Genomic DNA, 20,943 nt, shown 5'->3' on the forward strand with positions numbered 1-20,943 from the left:
AAGGATCCCTCCCATCTATTCCATAATCTCTTTGACCTCCTACCATCAGGCAGGTGGTACCATAGCATTAGGACAAGGATTGTTAGGATGGGAAACAGCTTCTTACCCTAGGCTGTGAGACTACTGAACTCCCTGCCACCACCCAGGTCTCATCACGTATGAAGCACCATTAACTATCTTTTTTTTAACTTGTGTCGTAAATGCACCTTATGCTAAATGTCAGTCTTCTGGAATACATTTTATTATTTGTTAATTTATTTGGGCCAATTTTACTTTATGTGTTCTGTGTGAGTTATATGTACTGTGTTGTGCACGTTGGTCCAGAGCAATGTTGTTATATTTGGTGGAATACATGTAAAGTATGTGGTTGAATGAGAATAAAGTTGAACTTCAATCTCTAAATAGACTGTACTGAAATATTAATTTAATTTCTTCCTCCATGGAACCTTCTAGGCTTTTATGTTTTTTTTTAAATTTCAGACTTCCACTAATGCAGTATTTTGCTTTTGAACTACATTGTTTTTTCTCTGTTTTTTTACCTTGACCTAGATTTTGCTGATAAAAGTTCAACATTGAGCTGTTGGTTTCTCCAACTGAAGTTGCCAAGTTGTTGAGAACTCTGCACAAGTACAGAACCTCTCAAAAAAAAAGCCTCATTTTAAAATTGTAAAGCTTTACTACAATTCTTAACTGAGCACCTCTCAGATTGGCAGTGAAGCATCCAGGAAAGCACAAAGTGCTTCATTTCACTGACAGGGGTATCCAATAATTCAATAATACACCTAAAAGCCCTGTCAAGCCTGACTTGTCATACCTAGGTAAAATTTGTGGCTCTCACATAGGATTCATTAGTCACCCTAGAATGGAGAGAAATGTAATTGTACAATGTCATCTGACAGACTGTCTATGAAATATGACTCAATGCCATAAGCAAGTGATGGATCACTCAACTTGCTGTTCCTTTTGTTAGTCTCTCTTAGATGCTAATTGAATCTGAACAGAGAGTACAACCACATTAATTGCTTTATGGTTAGTGATATCTCAAAAGCTCAGATTATTCATCCCTACAGGCAAAATAGAACTGAAATTACCTTGAGATGAATCTCAGTAGCTCCAAAGATAGTTTTGTAGTTTTAATGGTATACTGTAAAATAGGAGCATGGCTTGTGTGGTAAAAATTTCATAATCCTTTTTTTGTTTCCAAATGCACAAGCAAATGAGTGTCTGCTCATAATACATCACTTATTTGTGATATTTGCCCGGGCCCACTTTTGCAGTTCTTTTGGTTCTTTTCCCACTGTCGACAAAACAAGTTTTGTAAACCAGTTTATAAAGGAGACAGACAGCCTCTATCATTTTGTTTGTTTTCAAATCTCTAATCCTTAGCTCATTAGGACTTAAATACAAGTTGCAATTACCACTCAAAGAAGCAGAGGAAAGGGTTTATTCCTAAAGTGAATAAAACATGATGCTTTTTAAAGCATATAGTTAGTAACTAGCACCATAACATTACAAATTATTGAACTAAATAAAATACAAGTAAATCCAAAAGATTTATATTGACATTAATGCCTAACAGGCCTAAGTACAGGAGAAATTCTGTTAAAAGGTGGAAAAAAGCCAAGAAAAATACTTGCATTAACATCTAGAAAAGCATTATTTATCAACAAAGGGAGCAGCTATTTGAATCATAGTGAAGACCTTATTGGAGTGAGTACAACTGAAAAGAGCTACTTTTTCATACCCATGTGTCTTTGGTGTTCAAACCAATAAAGTGCATGGTCTATTTAAAAATGGCCTGACATTTATATGGAGAATATGTTGGATGGTTCTGATGACATAATTGGATGTTCCTTGCAGTAATGATTTTTTGCTAAATGCTCCATCTCTTACTCCCTCAATGTTAACTCTCCTTTAGGTCCTTCAATAGCATATCTCACAAATAATTTGGACTTCATACTCCATGTTATTGTATTTTCATCATCCACATTTCTTGCAGTATATGTTCATAAACCTACATTACAGAGAGGGAAGCTAAATGAGAAGTCACGCAGTATGTATCACTCAACCTCAGACATGATTTAAAAAAGAAAGATGAAATGCAGGTATGCCATAAAATAAATGAGCTTTGGAAAGTCAAATGGTTGGCTAGAAAGTGTTTGGAGAAACATGAGACTGCAGATGATGAAACAAATAATTTATTGGACGAACACAGTGGGGTGAGCAGCATCAGTGGGGGAAAGGAATCTTTAAAGTCCATGTTGTGTAGCTCTACAGTCCTTGTAAATATAATAGATCTGGCAGCTCAAAACTAGAATGTCATTTACAATAAACAACAGCAGAATCTATTTCCCTATGAGATACTGTGTAACCTCATTTCATAGTATATATCCTTCACTTTACCATAAACTCAAGTAGCACCTAGACCTCAAAATTGTATGACAATTACTATTTCAAGAGGAGTCAAATCATCCACCTATCATTTACTGGCATTACCATTGCTGATTTATCCCCACCTTCCCACATCATCTACATCCCGAGGGTCACCAATGAGCAGGAACACAACTGGAACAGCCACATATATAGTTTTTCATCCCTCCCCGTTCCTCTATTCCCCGCTCTGACCTTTTAACTCTTCTCACCTAATGATCACTTCCCCCTGGGTCCCCTCCTCCTTTTCATTCTCCTATGGTCCACTCTCCTCTCCTATCAGATTCCTTCTTCTCCAGCCGTTGAACTTTCCCACCCACCTGGTTTCACTTATCACCTTCCAGCTAGCCTCCTTCCCTAACTCCTGCTTTTTATTCTGGCGTCTTCCCCCTTCTTTCCTCAACCCAAAATATCGACCATTTACTCATTTCCGTGGTTGCTGCCTGACCTGCAGAGTTCCTCCAGCATTTTCTGTGCATTACATATATAGTTTGTTACAAGAGCATGAGAGATTGGTTATCTGGTGGTGAGGGACTCACCTTTGAAAACCCAAAGATATATCACCATCTGAATTATTTCAGTCATGAGCACATGGAATAATCTTCACTTGCTTGGGTGAGTGCAGACTCACAAAGGTCAAGGAGCTTGATGATACTTGATTGCTACCCCATTGTGCTCGGTAATAACTCATTGTGTTTACTTGCCAAGGCTACTTTGACAGCACTCACCAATCCTGTGCTTTATACCAACAAGAAAGAGAAGAACTTAAGATGCATGGTAACACCACGATACTTCTCTCTAAGTTATAAACCCCATGATCCTGGAATTGTATTGCCACTTCTTCTTTGTTATTTGGTCTAGATCTTAGAGATTCTTACTCAAGAGGTTTTCATGAGTACAGTCACCAGGAGGACGATATAGTGTTTTAAGAAGATGCCCCCTTTTTGGAGCAATTTGGAGTTTTCAATAAATACTGTCATTGGCCAAATTCAGATAGTTAAAAAATACACGTGGGCTAAGATGTTAACTGTCTTGTGCTATCACCAGTGGGATCATCAGTTGATCTGCCACCTGTCTTCAGGAGTTTCGGCCCACTTATGCTCAAGACTCCCTCGAGGTGGTGGGTGAAAAATGACTGCACTATCCCTTTGATTAACTGAATTAACAATAGACAGTTTTCAGTCTTTCTCCCCTCATATCTCCATGACAACCATGCATTTGGGATTCTTTAACAGGAACTCACAAAAAGCACTGCAAAGTGATTGAAAATTTGAACTGACAATTGGTTTGCCACTTTTCTTTCCAATAAACTATCACAGATAACCTATCTGTAGATCTTGGATTTCAATAGCTCCTGTGCCAAAGAGAAACAAGTAATATGAGCAGATTGCCTCCGCCACCCACAACTATTCCACAGACTTTTCAAAAGCATTTCTCAGTATGTTTATCAATTTGTGATTGGGTCCTTTTATCTTACTATTCATTAATCTGAAAGACAACCACACTTTCCAAATAATATGTCATCACCCACAAAGAATTGCAAGAAGTAGGCACAATTGATTTTACTCTTGCGTCAATCAGTTAATCCTACTGCAACAGAAAGTTCAGCACTTCAAAAACTTCTTCAGAATTAGTAATATGCAATGGACTTTATTTTTGCAGAGGAAACAAAGTGATTTTATAAATAGGATCAAATGAATAAAGTAAGTGAGGTAATATTGTTCAATAACTGCAAATGCTGATTGTTAATAAAGATTTTTATGTGTACAAGTATAATGGAGGTATTAACCTACAACAAAGTATTTTATAGTAGTTTAATGCTTCCATAAAAATGCAGATTATGAGATTACGTAATGACCTATTAATACAATGACATAAAGCACTATATATTCATCTACAACAGCAATTTGTGATATGGTATGGTTGTGAAAATTGATTGATAAGCAATGTATTTCAATCAGCATTCAAAAAGGACAAAGACAGACAACTCCTTCAGTGAAATCTATGGTTTTGCATTCATGGATCCCTCAAGTTTGATTTAAAATGTAAGCTTTATTCAAAATTATGAAATTAATATTCCTTTAATTCAGAGAATATCCCTTTTCCTTAGACTACACATTGCAACCAGTTTCAAATCCCCATGAAAGTCATTGGATTATGGGAAATTTTATGGAAGTCAAACAGCTATTTTCCTGCACCTTTACACAATTAATTTGCCTGGAAATACCCAATTATGTTGAGTTCCAATTATTGGAAATGTATTGGAAAGGTGTCTTACAAAGTGTCAGACTGTCTTTTCCTCATGGGCTGGGTCCACACAAAGAAAACTAATCTCAAGCATGAATTCTATGGTTTGCTGAAGAGATGGAGAAAAAGGAGATGAGGCCTTGTGCCTCAATAATCTTTCTCAGTGTTTTTCATTTAGTTTGACCTTGGAAGCAGGAGGCTGTGGTATTACTTCATACTGAGCCTTTAGAACAGTTACATATCTTTAATTTATTGCAATAGTAAATTAGTAGTTTGGGCTAATAATTTGAAGAAAGTAAGTAACTGAATTTCCAAAAGATTCCAAAATACTGCTGACAACAAATGATAAACATTAATGCTGGCAACTCCACAACTGCAGTGAAAATTTGATTTTATTTACAGAAGAGGGAAATCATCTGGCTCACAGGTAAGAGAACTACACCTCTTCCCTTGCCGCCAAACCCGAAGCACAATGGCAGTCTTTTATTTAAAGTAATAGCCTATAGGATCTACGGTAGGTCTAAATAGCAAACCTAAACCAAGTTTGACTCATAAACATAAGAAATTCTGAAGGCTTCTATAGAAAGGAATAAACTTGAAGTTTCGGGCCAAGACCGTTCTTCAGGACTGGGAAGGAAGGGGGAAGATGTCAGAATAAAAAGGTGGGGGGGGGGAAGATGTCAGAATAAAAAGGTGGGGGGGGGGAAGATGCCAGAATAAAAAGGTGGAGAAGAGGCAAAGGAGGACAGATAGAAGGAGGAGAAGGAGGTAGGAAAGTTAAAGGGATGGAAAAGAACAAACCAGATAGGATAGGAGAGTGGACCATAGGAGAAAGGGAAGAAGGAGTGGACCCGGGGGGAGGTGATAGGCAGGCAAGAAGAGGTAAGAGGTTGGAGTGGGGAATGGAAGAGGGGAGAGGAAGGGATTTTATTTACCAGATATCAATATTCATGCCATCAGGTGGCAGGAAAGAAAAGTTAATGGTTCACTGCTAATGTTGAATCAAAAACTTTTGCCTAAAGGGTTCCACAGGACTCATGACTCAGACCCCGAGTTTTTGCAATACATAGTGCACCCTCATGTTCCTGAGGGGATGCATTCCTAGAAAATCACAATTTTCAGTAACATGAAGTCATGACAAAAATTGACAAGATTTGTTCTGTGAGGAGTGCAGAAAACCTCGATAATAGCAGCAGGCATTGTGTCATTGAGGAACCAACCTAATGAAACTGCAGTACTACAAGATGCAAAGCAGAAATCAATTAACAGAACAGTAATTCCATAAGCATCAATTCAGATCACGAGATCTGCAGTTCAGTTACATCTAACCAGGAAAGATAGTGGACAGTTAAAAAATATAATTTGAGAAGGTGTCCAAGACATGTGTACCAAAGACAAGGCTAAAAGAATTTACATCCATCTTCAATCTGAAGTGCAAGTTGATTGATTTGTCTCCCTCCTGAGTACCTTGCGATTATTTAAGCATCTTGGAGTACTGAATAGAATAAGGCTATGAGACCATTCAATATTCTGGCTGTAGTGCAAAAGACTTGCACTCCAGATCTAGCTACATCACCTATAAACCTTTCCAAATAGTTACATTAGCTATGCAGAACAGTCTGTGTTCCAACTCTTCCGTGGTAATGCTCCCCAAGTCTTCCTTGCTGAGCTCGTGAATTTAATCAAGTTTGCCTCCAACTTCCACCCTGCCCTTAAATTCATTTGATCCATTTCTAAGACCTCCCTCTCCTTTCTTGATCTCTCTATCTCCATCTTTGAAGGCAAACTGTCTCTGGACATCTTTTATAAACATAGAGATTCCCATGTCTATACTTCTTCCCACCCTGTCTCCTGTAAAAATGCTATTTTCTTTTCTCAGTTCTGTCTCTCCCGCATTAGTTCCCAGGATGAGGCTTTCCTTTCCAGGACATCAGAGGTGTCCTCTTTCTTCAAATACAGGGCATCCCTTCCTCCACCACTGATGCTACCCTGACCTGCATCTCCTCCATTCCCCGAACATCTACGCTCACCCCATCTTTTCATCACCTTAACAGGAATAGAATTGCTCTTAACCTCACTTACCAGGCCATGAGCCTTCATATTCAATACATCATTCTCCACAACTTCCATCATCCTTAACAGGATCTTAACACCCAACACGTTTTTAACCCCCCCCTCGCTCTTCACTTTCCACAGGGTTTACTCCCTCCATGATTCCCTTGTCCATTCCTCCTTCCCCACCAATCTCCCTCCTGACACATACCCCTGGAAACAACAGAAATGTTACATCTGCCCATGTACCTCCATCCTTACTTTCATTCAGGGCCCCAAACAGTCCTTCCAGGTGAGGACTACATCTGTGAATCTGTTGTGGTCAACTATTCTATCCAGTGCTCCTGATGCAGCCTCCTCTCTGTTGGTAAAACCCGACATAAACTGGGGGACCATTTGGTCGAGCACCTCAGCTCTATCCTCCAAAAGTGGAATTTCGCGCTGGCCAACCAGTTTAATTCCTATCCCCATTCCCATTACGACATGTTAGCCCATGGCCTCCTCTTCTGCCCTGATGAGGCCACTCCCAGGGTGGAGGAGCAACACTTCATATTCCATCTGGGTAGCCTCCAACCTGATGGCATGAACATCAACTTCTCCTTCTGGTATTTCCCCCCTCCCTCTTCCCTCTCCCCTCTTCTTCCATTCTCCATTCTGGGCTCTTACCTCTTCTCCTGACCTGCCTGTCACCTCCCACTGGTTCTGTTTCAGCTTCCTTGTTTCCCCACTGACCTCTCTCCTCTTCTATTAGATTCATTCTTCTTCAACCCTTTACCTCAACTGGCTTCACCTATCAGCTTCTAGCTATCCTCCTTCCCCTCCCCCCTTTTTATTCTGGTGTCTTCCTCCTTCCTTTCCAGTCCTGAAGAAGGGTTTCAGTCTGAAACTTCAACTGTTTATTCACTTCCATGACTTGTTGATTTCCACCAGCGTTTTATGCGTGCTACAGTTACAATACTGTCATCTCAAAAATAATATGAAAAAATGCCCACGTTTGTTCTGTGTATAAAAAGGACAAATCCAATCTGATCAATTACTGGTCCATGAGTCTGCCATCAATCCTCAACAAAGTGATTGAAAATGTTATCAACAATACTATAAAATAGCAGTTACTCAACAACAAGTTGTTTGGCATTAATCAGTCTGGACTTTGCCATGATCATTTTGTTCCAGACTTTATTAAATTGACAAGATCTCAATTACAGAGGCAATGTCACATTGACTACCCTAGCCTCAAGGCTGCATTCTGGGCACCACAAAGCCTTCATCAAATTAAATTAAATGGGAATCAAAAGGAAAACTCACCTCTGGCTGGAGGTCCTCAGACAGAAGAAAATAATTGTAGTTGTCGAGATCAATCATCCCATTCCGAAGTCATGGTTGCAGGAACTTCTCCAATGTCCCAGCCCTAATCGTTTCACCAGCTTAATTTTGAAGGCAAAAGTGGGCACCTCAGTTGATGATTGAATCTTACTTAATTATATTTGCATTTTCTTAGAGTATGATGTCTACAGAAAGACCTGGAAAACGTGGCTGATAAGTGGTAGGTAACACTTGAATAAGAAAATATCAAGCAATAACTATCCACCACCTCCATGGAAAGGAAGACCAACCATTAGCCCCCAATGTTCAGAAACTTTATCAACCCTATGTTTCCCACTGCCGATATCCAGATTTAAGCATTGATCAGAAACTTAACTGAACCAACTGGATAAGTAGCATGAAGAAAGCTGTAGATCTAGGTAGGATGGTAATTAAGGGAGTGAAATGCACCTTCTGTAAAAATTTGGGATTGTAGGGCACCTAACAGACTCCCTGATGACTACATCTGCAGGAAGTGCATCCAACACTGGCTCCTGACTGACAACGTTAAGTAAGTGGAGCTGGAGCTGGATGTACTCTGGAACATCTGGGAGGCTGAAAATTTCATAGATGAGACTTTTAGTGAAGGGATCGCACACAGAATGCAGTCTTCAGATAGTATATGGGTGACCACCAGAAGTAAGAGGAGTAAGCAGTTATTGCAGGGCTGTCTCGTGGCCATTCTCCACAGCAACAAGTATTTGGATACTGCTTGGTGGGTTGGGGGGGGCAGAATGACTTAACAGGGCACAGCAGCAGCAGAAGATCTGGGGCTCAGAAGGAAAGGGTAAAGTCAGGTAGAGCAATAGTGATGGAAGACTTGATAGTTAGGGGGATGAACAGGAGATTCTGTGGCTGTAAAGACGATGCTAAGATGGTGCATTGCCTCCCAGGTGCTAGGTTCAAGGGTGGCTGCAGAATATTCTCAAGAGGTGGGGTGACCAGCCAGAGGTCACGGTGCATATTGGCACCAATGACATAGGTAGAAAAGTGGAAGTGGTCCTGTGCAGTGAGCATAGGGAGGTAAAGAAGAGGCTAAAAAGCAAGACCTCCAAGGTGGTAATCTCTGGATTACTCCCAGTGCCACATGTTAATCAGGCCAGGAATAGGACGATAGTACAGATGAATGGGTGGCTGAGGAGGAACTCCAGGGAGCAAGGTTCCAAATTTCTGAACTACTAGGATTTCTTCTGGGGAAATTATGATCTGTATAAAAAGGACAGGTTAAACCTGAGGTTGAGGGAACCAATATCCTTGCAGGCATGTTTTCCAGAACTACTAGGGAGGATTTAAACTAATTTAGCAGGAGATGGGAATTGGAGTGATAGGGCTGAGGATGGGGTATAGAACTAGATGCAGTGTGTAGTGACACTGAGGAAGGACAGGCAGAAGATAGGACAAAATTACAGTCAGTAAGATGAGTTGAAATGTAGGTCTGGGGCAAAATTGAAAAGGATGATGGATACAGGACTGAAGGTATTATATGTGATTGCATGCAGTATAAGGAATAACGCAGGTGATTTTGTAGTGCAGTTAGAATTATGTAGGCATGACGTGGGCATCACTGAATTATGGCTGAAAGAAGGTCATAACTGGAAGCTTAAATACCCAAGGATACATAAAGTGTTAAAATACAGGCAGGTAGGCAGAGGGTGTGGGGCGGCTCTGTTTGTAAAAATGAAATCAAATCCTTAGAAAAAAGTGGATCAGCAGCTGTAGAATCATTGTGGATACTATTGATTAACTACAAAGGAAAAACATCCTGATGGGAGTTATATACAGGCCTCCAAACAGTAGCCAGGATCTAAGCTACAAGTTACAAAGGGAGATAGAAAAGGAATGTCAAAAGGGAAGTGTTGTGATAAAATCATGGGTGATTTCAATATGCATCTGGAAGGCACCAGCTGTATGCCAGAAATCTGAGACAGTCAGAGGGCAGAAGTGAGTGTAGTTGCTATTACTAAGGAGAAGGTGCTTGGGAAGCTGAAAGGTCTGAAGGTAGATAAGTCACACAGATCAGTTAGATTGGTCCAGAATTCTGAAAGAGGTAGCTGAAGTGATTATGGAGTCACTAATAATGTTCCTTCAGGAATCACTAGATCCTGGAATGGTTCTGGAGGAATGGAAAATTGTAAATACTCTAATCCTGTTCTCCTGATAGAGTTTGCAGTCCAATTGGCACCAATTAACTCATTTGAAATGGCACATTCATTGTTTGATTCTTCTGGCCATCCTGAATAAAAACATCTTTAAAATTGTAGCAAGAGAGCTATGAATGATAGTAAACCCAAGTGCAGAGTAAGGTCTAGAATTGACTCAGACTCAAAATAAACAAGATGACACAAATGAAATTCAAAGATAAAACCCACAAGCAGCAGTTCTATAAATGGAACTCCTATAATTCAGCACTGAAGACTCAGCATGAGGCCTTTAAGTACAGACTTTCCATGAAGAAATGTGGCAAGCAATAATAGGCAGTTTGAGTCTCAAAGGGACAGAGGCAGTGAACCGTACTCTGGGAACTGGAGTGCTGAAACTTGGATGCCTGCTGCTGTTCAGTTGGGATCATGAAAAAACAGGCAGGCACCTTCAGATGATATGCTTCAAGAAAGAATTTGATTAGACAAGTTTGTGATATTTAGTCATCTACAATTTATTGGTACAATTTTAATGTATTTATACAATGGATATTGGAATTCCTGCCAGAAATCAAGACACAACCTTTGTAAATCTATCAGAGATGCGAAGAGACAGTATCAGTCCAAAATCTAGTCTTAGACCGACTGTCAGTTGTGGTAGAGCTTCCATACTTTAAGAGGCTACAAAATTAAGTCCAGCAGCATCAAACGGAAAGAAATTTGGCATGTCTTTGTTGCCCTGTACAAATTTTTGTTGATCCTACTGGGATGCAAAACTGCTTGGTATGGCAACTGCTCTTCATGTGACCACATGAAACTGCAGAGAGCTTTGGACACGGATCAGCCCATCACGGAAACCACCCTCCCCTCCATGGACTCTACCATGAACTCTCACTGCCTCAGTAAAGCAGCGCTTCTCTCCTCTCCCAATGGGCAAAATATAAAAAAGGTTAAAAATATAACATCAGGTTCAAGCACAGCTTATACTTTGCTGTTATAAGACTATTGAATGGTTTCCTAGTACAATATGATGAGTCCTTGACCTCACAATCTATCTCAGTATGATCTTGCACCTTATTGTTTACCCGCACTGCCGGCTGTTTTTATTATTGCTTTACCTTATCCTACCTCATACTGTATAATGATTTGATATGAATGAACAGTATGCAACACAAACTTTTCAATGTATTTTGGTGTAATAGAATATTGACAGCTCTGTTTTATTGGTAAATTTAATTGTAGGATAAATCTTTAACTATTTAAAGAAGTCTCTTGCAAATTACTTTAGTTAACATTGGTAAAAAAAATACTTGAACTAAGTATTTTTCTTTCATGAGGCTTGAAAGAAAATCATTTCTGAGCAGTTCAGTATCATACAGAATCATTTATAAATTAAAAATAACCAGTCTGAAACTTTTCATGAAAAAGTAATATTAGGATATTAAGACTCTGGCAATGGCTTTGACAATTCCTAGCCTTTTCCCAGACTAATTAAAATGCTTCATTTACAGAATAACATTGTAAGCTCTGTGAGTTCATAAAATGACTGTGATTGGTTAATTCTGCACTTCAGAATGTCATAAATATACTCCAGGTGGTTACACACTGTTTAAAAAATTATTAATATATATTAATATTAGTAGATAATAATATACACAAAAACAAATCGAGGGAAAGAGGAGGAGGGAGGGAGAGAGAAGGGGAGAGAGAAGGGGAAAGAGAGAAGGAGGAAGGGGTGGATGGAGCGAAAGAGAGAGGGAGGGAGAGGGGGTGAGAGAGGGAGAGAGAGAAAAAAACTGGTAATTTTTTGTAATCAAGGCTTGGAGAGTCTTGTCGTCCAAAGGAATGGGCTGATCAGTTCCAAGGAATGCAGAATCTGATTGATACCTTCACAGCTGCTGCCAATACTGCTTATCCAGAAAGAAGCATGCTAAAGCAAGTCCATTAGTTATTTTTTAAGTGGAAACCTCACTTCTGCAAAGTGCTTGTAACAACGCTGAGTGTTGTTGCCAATAAAACAATTCTTGCTTTGGATGCATTCACGGAATTGCTTTAATAGTTAATGACAATCCATGCCCGAACTCATAGGTTGTCAAAGCTTTCAGTGGGATCAGGACAACTGACTATTTGCCAGTCACACAAATTCTCTAAGTCTTGAGATGTACAAAAAAAAGATGTAAAAATGTTGAAAATTTTTAAAGAAATGCATTAGCACTTTACAAATAGTAAAACATATACCCGTTAAAAATAATTCAGAATTGTTAAAACTATTTTAAATAAATTATAAAACCATGATTATCTGCTGTTCAGAAGAATCTGACCTGCACTACTTGAAAGGAAAGTATTTCTAAGGGGAAGTGCCTAAAACTGTACACACTTTAATGGATTTAGTCTAACCACCCCTTGAATAAAGGTAGAAAAAATATTTCCCTCTATTTTCCAGATCAGTAATATAAATGCTGAATTCCCTTAATGTTTTTGATATGTACCTGGCCACAATAATTTAATAATCTTTGAAACTAGCTTTCATCATTTAACGATCATTCAGATCTATTCTGTTTAATACAAAATTAATGGAATCTGATCACCGCTGCCAAAATCCACAGATTCAATCACTAATTAATCTGTAAATGAAGCTTTATGCTCCCATCCTCATAAATTACCATGGCACCTACCATTGTGATGTTAGCAAATCTGATTCTCTGCTTTGTTAATGAAACACCTTCCAGTTTATGAGTAAATACAAGGAATAGCACTTAGAGTCATAGAGCACAGAAGCAGGCTCTTTGGCCTATCCAGTTCATGCCTAAACCCTTTAAACTACCTACTTCCATTACCTTGCATCAGGACCATAGCACTTCATATCCCTACAATCCATGTACTTATCCAAACTTCTCTTAAACATTGAAATCAAGCTCACATGCACCACTTGAACTGGCAGCTCATTCCATACTCTCACGGCCCTCTGAGTGAAGAAGATTCCCCTCTTGTTCCCTTTAAACTTCTCACCTTTCACCCTTAACCCATGACCTCTGGTTGTAGTCCCTCTCAATCTCAGTGGGAAAAGCCTCCTTGCATTTGCACTATCTATACCCCTCATTGTCAAGTTGGATTTATTTTTATTCTTTGAACATGTGCAGCTTCCCCACTTGAAGGGGATTCAATGCGTCTACCCGAAGGTTTTTAACTGAAATCCACTCAATGACCAAACATCTTTTCCTTTTTCCTCCTTTTATTTTTTGCAAGTGTGGCAGTTCGATAGTTCCATTAATTCCATCAACCATTTGCCATTAGACATTAGTCACTAGTCTTTAGACACTAGTCATTAGACATTTAGGTGAAAAACTGGCTACCCCTGCGGACTTTACAGACAGATTCCGACCTGCACCTCTCCGCTCCCTCACAGACCGTTATTTTTTCAAACCGGGTACGCCCTACGTGAAGGTTCCCGAGCTCTTCTTAAACCTCGCGCCATTTCCCAGAAGTGCCTGCGCGCGATGATCCCTGTGATGCGAAGCTTGTGCTGACCCAAAATGCAGTGACCGCAGTGCTCTCTTCCATGAAACAGTCTCTAAGGTTATTTAAAGTTCAGCATCTTACCGCAGATTTCAACGCTGCTCTGGGACTGACGCTGTGATGCTGCCGGGTCCTTCCGATATTCCGGGCAGAAGCAGCACTCAGGCAGTGCGTTTCATCCACTCTATCAATGGATTCTTGCTATTCCTTTTAAATTTCACCTTCTTTTGCCTCTTGGTCCCAATACTTTCTCGAGAATCTAGTTTGACTTGACACTCATAGTTTTGTATACCTCTATCAAATCTCCTCTCAATCTTTCACGTTCCAAAGAATACAGTACAAACTTATTCAACCTTTTCTTCCATCTCAGGTCTTCCAGACCCGGCAACATCCTTGTAAATTTTCTCTGCACTCTTTCAACCTTGTTTATAGCTTTCCCGTAGGTAGATAACCAAAACTGCACACAGTGCTTCTCATTAGGCCTCTATACAACTTCAACATAACATCCCATCTTCTGTACTCAATACATTGATATATGAAGGCCTTGTGAGCAGCACTGATCCTTGTGGGATACCATTAGCCATTTCCTTCCTAAATTAAATACAGAATCTTATTTCTACATTCCTTCCTCTACAATAACTCATCAGTTTATCTTCAGTGAAATGAGAATTAATTTTTGCAAATGCCACAGATGAAATTGGTCAAAACTGACCATCTATGAGGTACTGCAAATCGTCAGAAGAACCAGGATGGTTTCCAAATGTATTGATCACCTTTAATCAGCACATATTCTTTACCGTACCATTGGTAACAAACTCAGAAATTAATCACAGTTCAACAAGAAGAGTACAAATAGAAGCAGCAGCTGAACTTGAAAATGATGTGCTAATCTGGTGAAGCTGCAGAACTATGTGTGCTTTAAGTAACAGAAGCAAAACGCTGCATACAGACTTAAGTGATGTCAAAACCAGTGAATGAAATCAAAGACCGGCAACTCTGCTATTTCCAGTCTGTGATAATGTAGCAATATTCATCGTGTTCATCTACATATCATTTATTATCATTGATACTTGTTGTGAGATTTGTTGTTTTGCAGCAGTAGTACACTACAAGTTACAACAATAAATAATAAATGCTGCCTATGAATAAATAAAGTGTGCAAAAGTGGGATAGCAAGGTAGTTTCATAAGACTCATTGGACCATTCAGAAATCTGATGACAGAGAGAAAGAAACTGTTTCTAAAAACTGAGTGTGGACCTTCAAGCTCCTGTATAATGTGTAGATCATGGTGTGGCTGAGGAATGTGTCCAGCAGGGCAGATTATATTAAAGCAGAAAAAAGAAGAATCAGACTGATGATAATTGACAGAATTGACAAGCTCAGATACAAATAGAAGTAAAGAACATGTTATCTAATAATTGGAGAATTCCACATTTAGTCCTGCATGCTGCAACATGTCCAGAGGTTAAGGCAGTGTTCGTCAAGCTGGGACTGATTCATCTTTGGAGACAAGAAAAATTAAATACACTATTAACCCAACATCAGCGGTTTATAAATTTGCCAGCAATAGTAAATCTAAGGATTGGAAGCACTTTAGATCTCTACGAAGAAGGGACAAGAAATCAATCAAGGAAGGCAAGGTAGAATAGGAGTGGAACCTGGCAAGAAACATACAACAGACTGTAGGCATTATGATAGGTATGGAAAAAGGAGAAGACTAGTGAGGACATATACGGAGACTCAACTACAGACAGAGATGAGTAAGCAAATGGCAAAGAAATTGAACATCTGCATTGCACCTGCCTTCAGAAACAAAGACGTGCCAAACTCCTAACCGATATATCAGAGAATCTATTGAGAATGAAAAGAACTTGGTCAAAAAATTCAATCTATAGGAGTGATCTATTGAAAGCCTGATAGAGTCCAAGGACTTGACGATTTGCATCCCAGAATTAAGAAAGAAGTGGGGTTAGGGACAGTGGATACTTTAGAAGTTCCTTTTACAAGACAGTGGCAAATATGATCCGAATATTTTGAGATGTGATGAAGAGGGAAAACAAGGAACTACTGGCCTAATGTCAGTCATAGGAAAAATGTGGAAATCTATAATGAAAGGTGTAACAACAAAACACCAATAGGAAAAGAAAAATATTCAATTGAATAAAGATGCCCTGGATTTATAAAAAGAAAACCATGTTTGATTGATCCTTGGAGATCTTTGTGAATGTGGCCACAAAACTAAAAGAAAGGGAAATGGTGGATTTCTGGAGGCTATTTAATGAGTTAAGAGCACATGAAATTTAGGGTTATGTATGGACAAAGATTAAGATAAACTTACTGGAGAAAATGCAAAACGTGGGAATAACCAAAACATTGATGGGATGAGACTAAAGGGATAGCACTATGCTTGGACCCAGGTATTAACAATTTGACTGAGGAGACAAAAAGTCTGCTGAAAATTCTGAACACAATTGAATTGTGAGTGTGGTAAAGGATGCAAAAAAGATTCTCAAATGAAATTGATAAGCTGAATGAATAGGTGAGTAAATAACAGACGGAATATAATGTGGAAAGAATATGAGATCATTTATTTTGGTGCCTATAAAAGCAAAGCAGGATATTAAATGTTGAAAGATTGGGTAGTATTGCTGTTCAAAGGGATTTGGGTGTGCTTGTACATTTGTCACTGAAAGTCATCATGAAGCGATTAGAAGAACAAAAGGCATGTTAGTCTTCATTGTGGGAGAGGGGTTATTTATTCAGTGTTGGCAGATGAAGCCAAACCAAACTCGAGAACGTTTGGATAAGCACATTTGTACAGGAGTATTAATTAGTTATATTGAGAATTGGGAGATGAGTGGGAACAATAAATAATTGCAGAGGTTTGAAAAGAATAAAGTCCTTCTATATGAGTGAATGTGCAAGGTGAAGGGAACAACATAGGGTTAATGGAGTGGGCTAAAGTGGTCACCTGTCTAATGGAAACATCACTATCTGTTAAGCTCAATCAGAACACTTGTCTCAAATGTATATAAAAATCAGAGCATTCTGATGATCTGATAGACATGGAGGTTTTCCCTTGCTTGTTCATATCAATTGAGTAATGATTTGTTGTATCTGTATATAATTGATCATCAGAAACATTCTTACCACTCAACCAACAGATATTGAGCAGCTCTAAGAGGAGAAACATAAATACCTGCAATCGAGAAGGAATAACATTATTTTTATTGAATTTCTCACAAAGGTAATGGCTTGAAGGGTCGCCACAGAGTGGAAACTTGCTTGGAATGGTCACATAAAGAACGTGGCTTTAAGTGCCAACCAGAGACTTTGTTTTGTACAGTATGGATCTCACCATTGACTTTTCAAAACGTTTCTGCAGATGAAAGCAGAAGGAAGGGTAGTAATGGAATCTTTCCACTTATCTGGATAAGTACAGCTGGAATAACATTCAGAATGCTTGCTGTCATTCAGACAATGCAATCCACTTTACTGAAAAAACTCAACATCCACCTTGAGATGTTCCCTCAACAATTAATGCCCTGTGGCTGCCATGTATGACATCTACAAGATGAATATCACCATCTCACCAAAGATGGTATTAATAGCACTACAGATAACACTTCAGATAAAAATGCAAGCAGGGTGGTTCACCTCTACATTACACACTTGGATAAGTACACTCAGTGGCTGCTGATCAGGTACACCCATTCGTTAATGTAAATATTTAATCAGCCAATCATGTAGCAGCAACTCAATGCATGACAATCATGCATTCATGCTTGAGAGTTTGATTGTTCTTCATATGCATTAGAATGGGGAAGAAATGTGATCTAAGTGACTTTGACCATGGAATGATTGCTCCTGCCAGTCGAGGTGGTTTGAGTATCTCACAATCTGCTGATCTCCTTGGGTTTCTATGCATAACAGTTGTTTATTTTTTCTTACTTACCTTCTATTATTTGTATATAAACATAGAACATAGAATAGAACAGCACAGTACAGGCCCTTCAGCCCATTGAAGAGGCGCTGGCTGCCCACTCTATCTATTCCTCTTATTATCTTGTACACCTCTATCATGTCTCCTCTCATCCTCCTTCTCTCCAGAGAGTAAAGCCCTAGCTCCCTTAATCTCTGATCATAATGCATACTCTCTAAGCCAGGCAGCATCCTGGTAAATCTCCTCTGTACCCTTTCCAATGCTTCCATATCCTTCCTATAGTGAGGCGACCAGAACTGGACACAGTACTCCAGGTGTGGCCTAACCAGAGTTTTATAGAGCTGCATCATTACCCCGCGACTCTTAAACTCTATCCCTTGACTTATGAAAGCTAGCACCCCATAAGCTTTCTTAACTACCCTATCTACCTGTGAGGCAACTTTCAGGGATCTGTGGACATGTACCCCCAGATTGCTCTGCTCCTCCACACTACCAAGTATCCTGCCATTTACTTTGTACTCTGCCTTGGAGTTTGTCCTTCCAAAGTGTACCACCTCACAATTCTCCAGGTTGAACTCCATCTGCCACTTCTCAGCCCACTTCTGCATCCCATCAATGTCTCTCTGCAAACTTCGATAATCCTCTACACTATCCACAACACCACCAACCTTTGTGCAGTCTGCAAACTTGCCAACCCACCTTTCTACCCCCACATCCAAGTCGTTAATAAAAATCACGAAAAGTAGAGGTCCCAGAACCGATCCTTGTGGGACACCACTAGTCACATCCCTCCAATCCAAATGTACTTCCTCCACCATGACCGCCTGCTTTCTGCAGACGAGTCAATTCTGAATCCATTTGGCCAAACTTCCCTGGATCCCATGCCTTCTGACTTTCTGAATAAGCCTACCGTGTGGAACCATGTCAAATGCCTTACTAAAATCCATGTAGATCACATCCACTGCACTACCCTCATCTATATACCTGGTCACCTCCTCAAAGAACTCTATCTGTGCACTTGTAATGCTACTGTGACACTGTAATTTCCTTTGAGCTCAATAAAGTATCTATCTATCTATCTAGAATTTACAGAGAATAGTGCACGAAACAGAAAACAACCTGTGAGCAGCAATTCTGTGGGCAAAATGCCTTATTAATGAGAGAGGTCAGAGGAGAATGGTCAGACTGGTTCAAGCTGACAGGAAGGTGACAGTAACTCAAATAACCAGGCACTACAACAGTGGTGTGCAGAAAAGCATCTCTGAACGCACTACACATTGAACCTTGAAGTGGATGGGCTACAGCAATAGAAGACCATGAGCATACAGAGATAGTACCTCTTGTCCCTAATGAAATGGCCATTGACTGTATTTCTGTCCCATTATTGCTAATGCAAAATCTTGAATTTTGTTATTCAGCAGAACTGTGAGACACCATCACCAAATGTTCACATCATTTTCTTAAGGGTACAAGGTAAATGTTGGCCTTGTCAGTAATTACCACATTCCAAAAATCAATAGAAAATTTACTGTTAATGCACTCTTTATCGTCAGTTATACAGTCCAATAAGTTCCCTACAGCACATTGTGTTCGCTTTGAACCTTTAAGAAATTTAATATGCTTGAGTTCTGCCTTGATACCCATAATTTCTCCACTTAGAGCTTTTACTAACAGATTTGTAACTTTTCATTTTCTCTCTCACTTAAATGTTGCAATTTACAGCCTCTATGGTACAATATATTTTGTAAAATTTTGAAAACGTAAACATCTGTTGTTTTTGAAGTGAATAAAATGGTATGATTATGAGAAGGTAAAATGTACAAAGTGAAAGTGTAGGGGAATAATAGATAGTTTTCTTTCATTTTATTGAATTACACTGATGACTAATTTCCCTTTGCATTATTGCATTTCATTTAAATGATTCATGAAATAAATACACTGAATCAAAATAGGTTTTTTTATTACAGATGGCAGATTAACCAAGCAATCAAGGACTTCTGAAGAATTCCATTCATTGTTGTAATGTGCATCTGACAATTATTGATAAAGTAGGGCTTTAATAAGTCATGAATTCATGATCATTACTTTACTTATCATTGACAAAATGACAAAAATTAGGAAAATTAGGCACATATGATAATAAAAATGAATGCTTCAACTTCAGAAAATTAATTTCTGTTGAGTTATCCTTTAAAATAGTATCAAGAAAAAGCTTAAAACATTTTTGCACTGCATACAAGCTTTTCAGTGTTAATCATTAAATGAACCTTAAATGTTATGAATGCATGACTGATTGAACTTGGTCCTGTTAACTTCAAACATTTTAAAAAGCTTTTCATATGTGATTGAATTCTGGCAAGAAGAAGGTATTTGTTACATATGGATTTAGCGCTTTCCAAAAAAATTAAATCCCTAAATTATTTCTAATTATTGGAAGTAATTTGGAAAGTGCTGGTGCCTTTCTACATGCAGGTTGATATTTTCATGCCAAATCTTAAATGTGGAGAGCGACGGAATGGGACTTTATATGGGTAAGCTATTTCATAGCATTAAGCAATTAGGAATGTATCCAGTTATCCATGTCAATGTACTTAATGCACTAAACTAGTAAGCTTTTTAATAGTTTCTTTATTATTTTCACTTGGAATATTTCTCCTTTTCTATATTGCATTCCATTTAAATGGTTCATTAAGTAAACACATTGAATCAACACATCGAACCGTTTTTTTATGGTAGACTGTAGATTAAACAAGAATTCCAGGACTTTTATGAAGTATTCTATTCACTGTTGTAAATACACATTAGACAATTACTGAAAAAGTAATTACTTTAATAAGTACAGAATATCTTTCTTAAACACTGCTTGAAAACTTATTGTAATATGTCCTTAAAAAGCTGCAAGTTCTCACTATTATTGATGTTTAAGTGTACCGAAATCAGTTACATGCATGGATCTGTGTTGAGGAGGAGAATGAAAATGAAATCAAGCCTCAATAAAATCTTTCTTGTCTTAGTTTTTGAATATTATTGTATTGCATGATTACTGTAAGGTGTATTCTTCAACCTTATTTAACTAAGTTCCTGATTGTATTGTTGTTGCCATGGAGAACTGATCTTCAGTTCAGGTCTTTTGTTTGGAGATGAGGTGAGTGACAGCATTAGGCTACTGTGTGTTTCCAGAAGCTAGCTAAAATACAACCTAGGAAAAATCCTATCTTCATGAATGTCATTTTGACGGGTTTACACATGACAAA

General features: G+C 38.8%; 1 protein-coding gene across 2 annotated transcripts in view; it reads left to right on the top strand.

Moving 5' to 3' along the window:
* Positions 1–20,046: 20,046 nt before the first annotated feature.
* The window catches only part of c21h10orf90 (chromosome 21 C10orf90 homolog), a 201,218-nt gene continuing 200,321 nt past the window's right edge, over positions 20,047–20,943 (top strand). The window contains exon 1 of one of the 2 annotated variants that reach the window (XM_072239779.1): positions 20,047–20,220. The gene's annotated coding sequence lies outside the window, so the exon portion shown is untranslated. Of the gene's footprint in view, positions 20,221–20,791; positions 20,835–20,943 lie in introns of those variants that run through there. The other variant, XM_072239780.1, reaches the window with a different exon arrangement.

The sequence above is a fragment of the Mobula birostris genome, chromosome 21 (genome assembly GCF_030028105.1).
Source record: "Mobula birostris isolate sMobBir1 chromosome 21, sMobBir1.hap1, whole genome shotgun sequence".
Lineage (NCBI taxonomy): Eukaryota > Metazoa > Chordata > Chondrichthyes > Myliobatiformes > Myliobatidae > Mobula > Mobula birostris.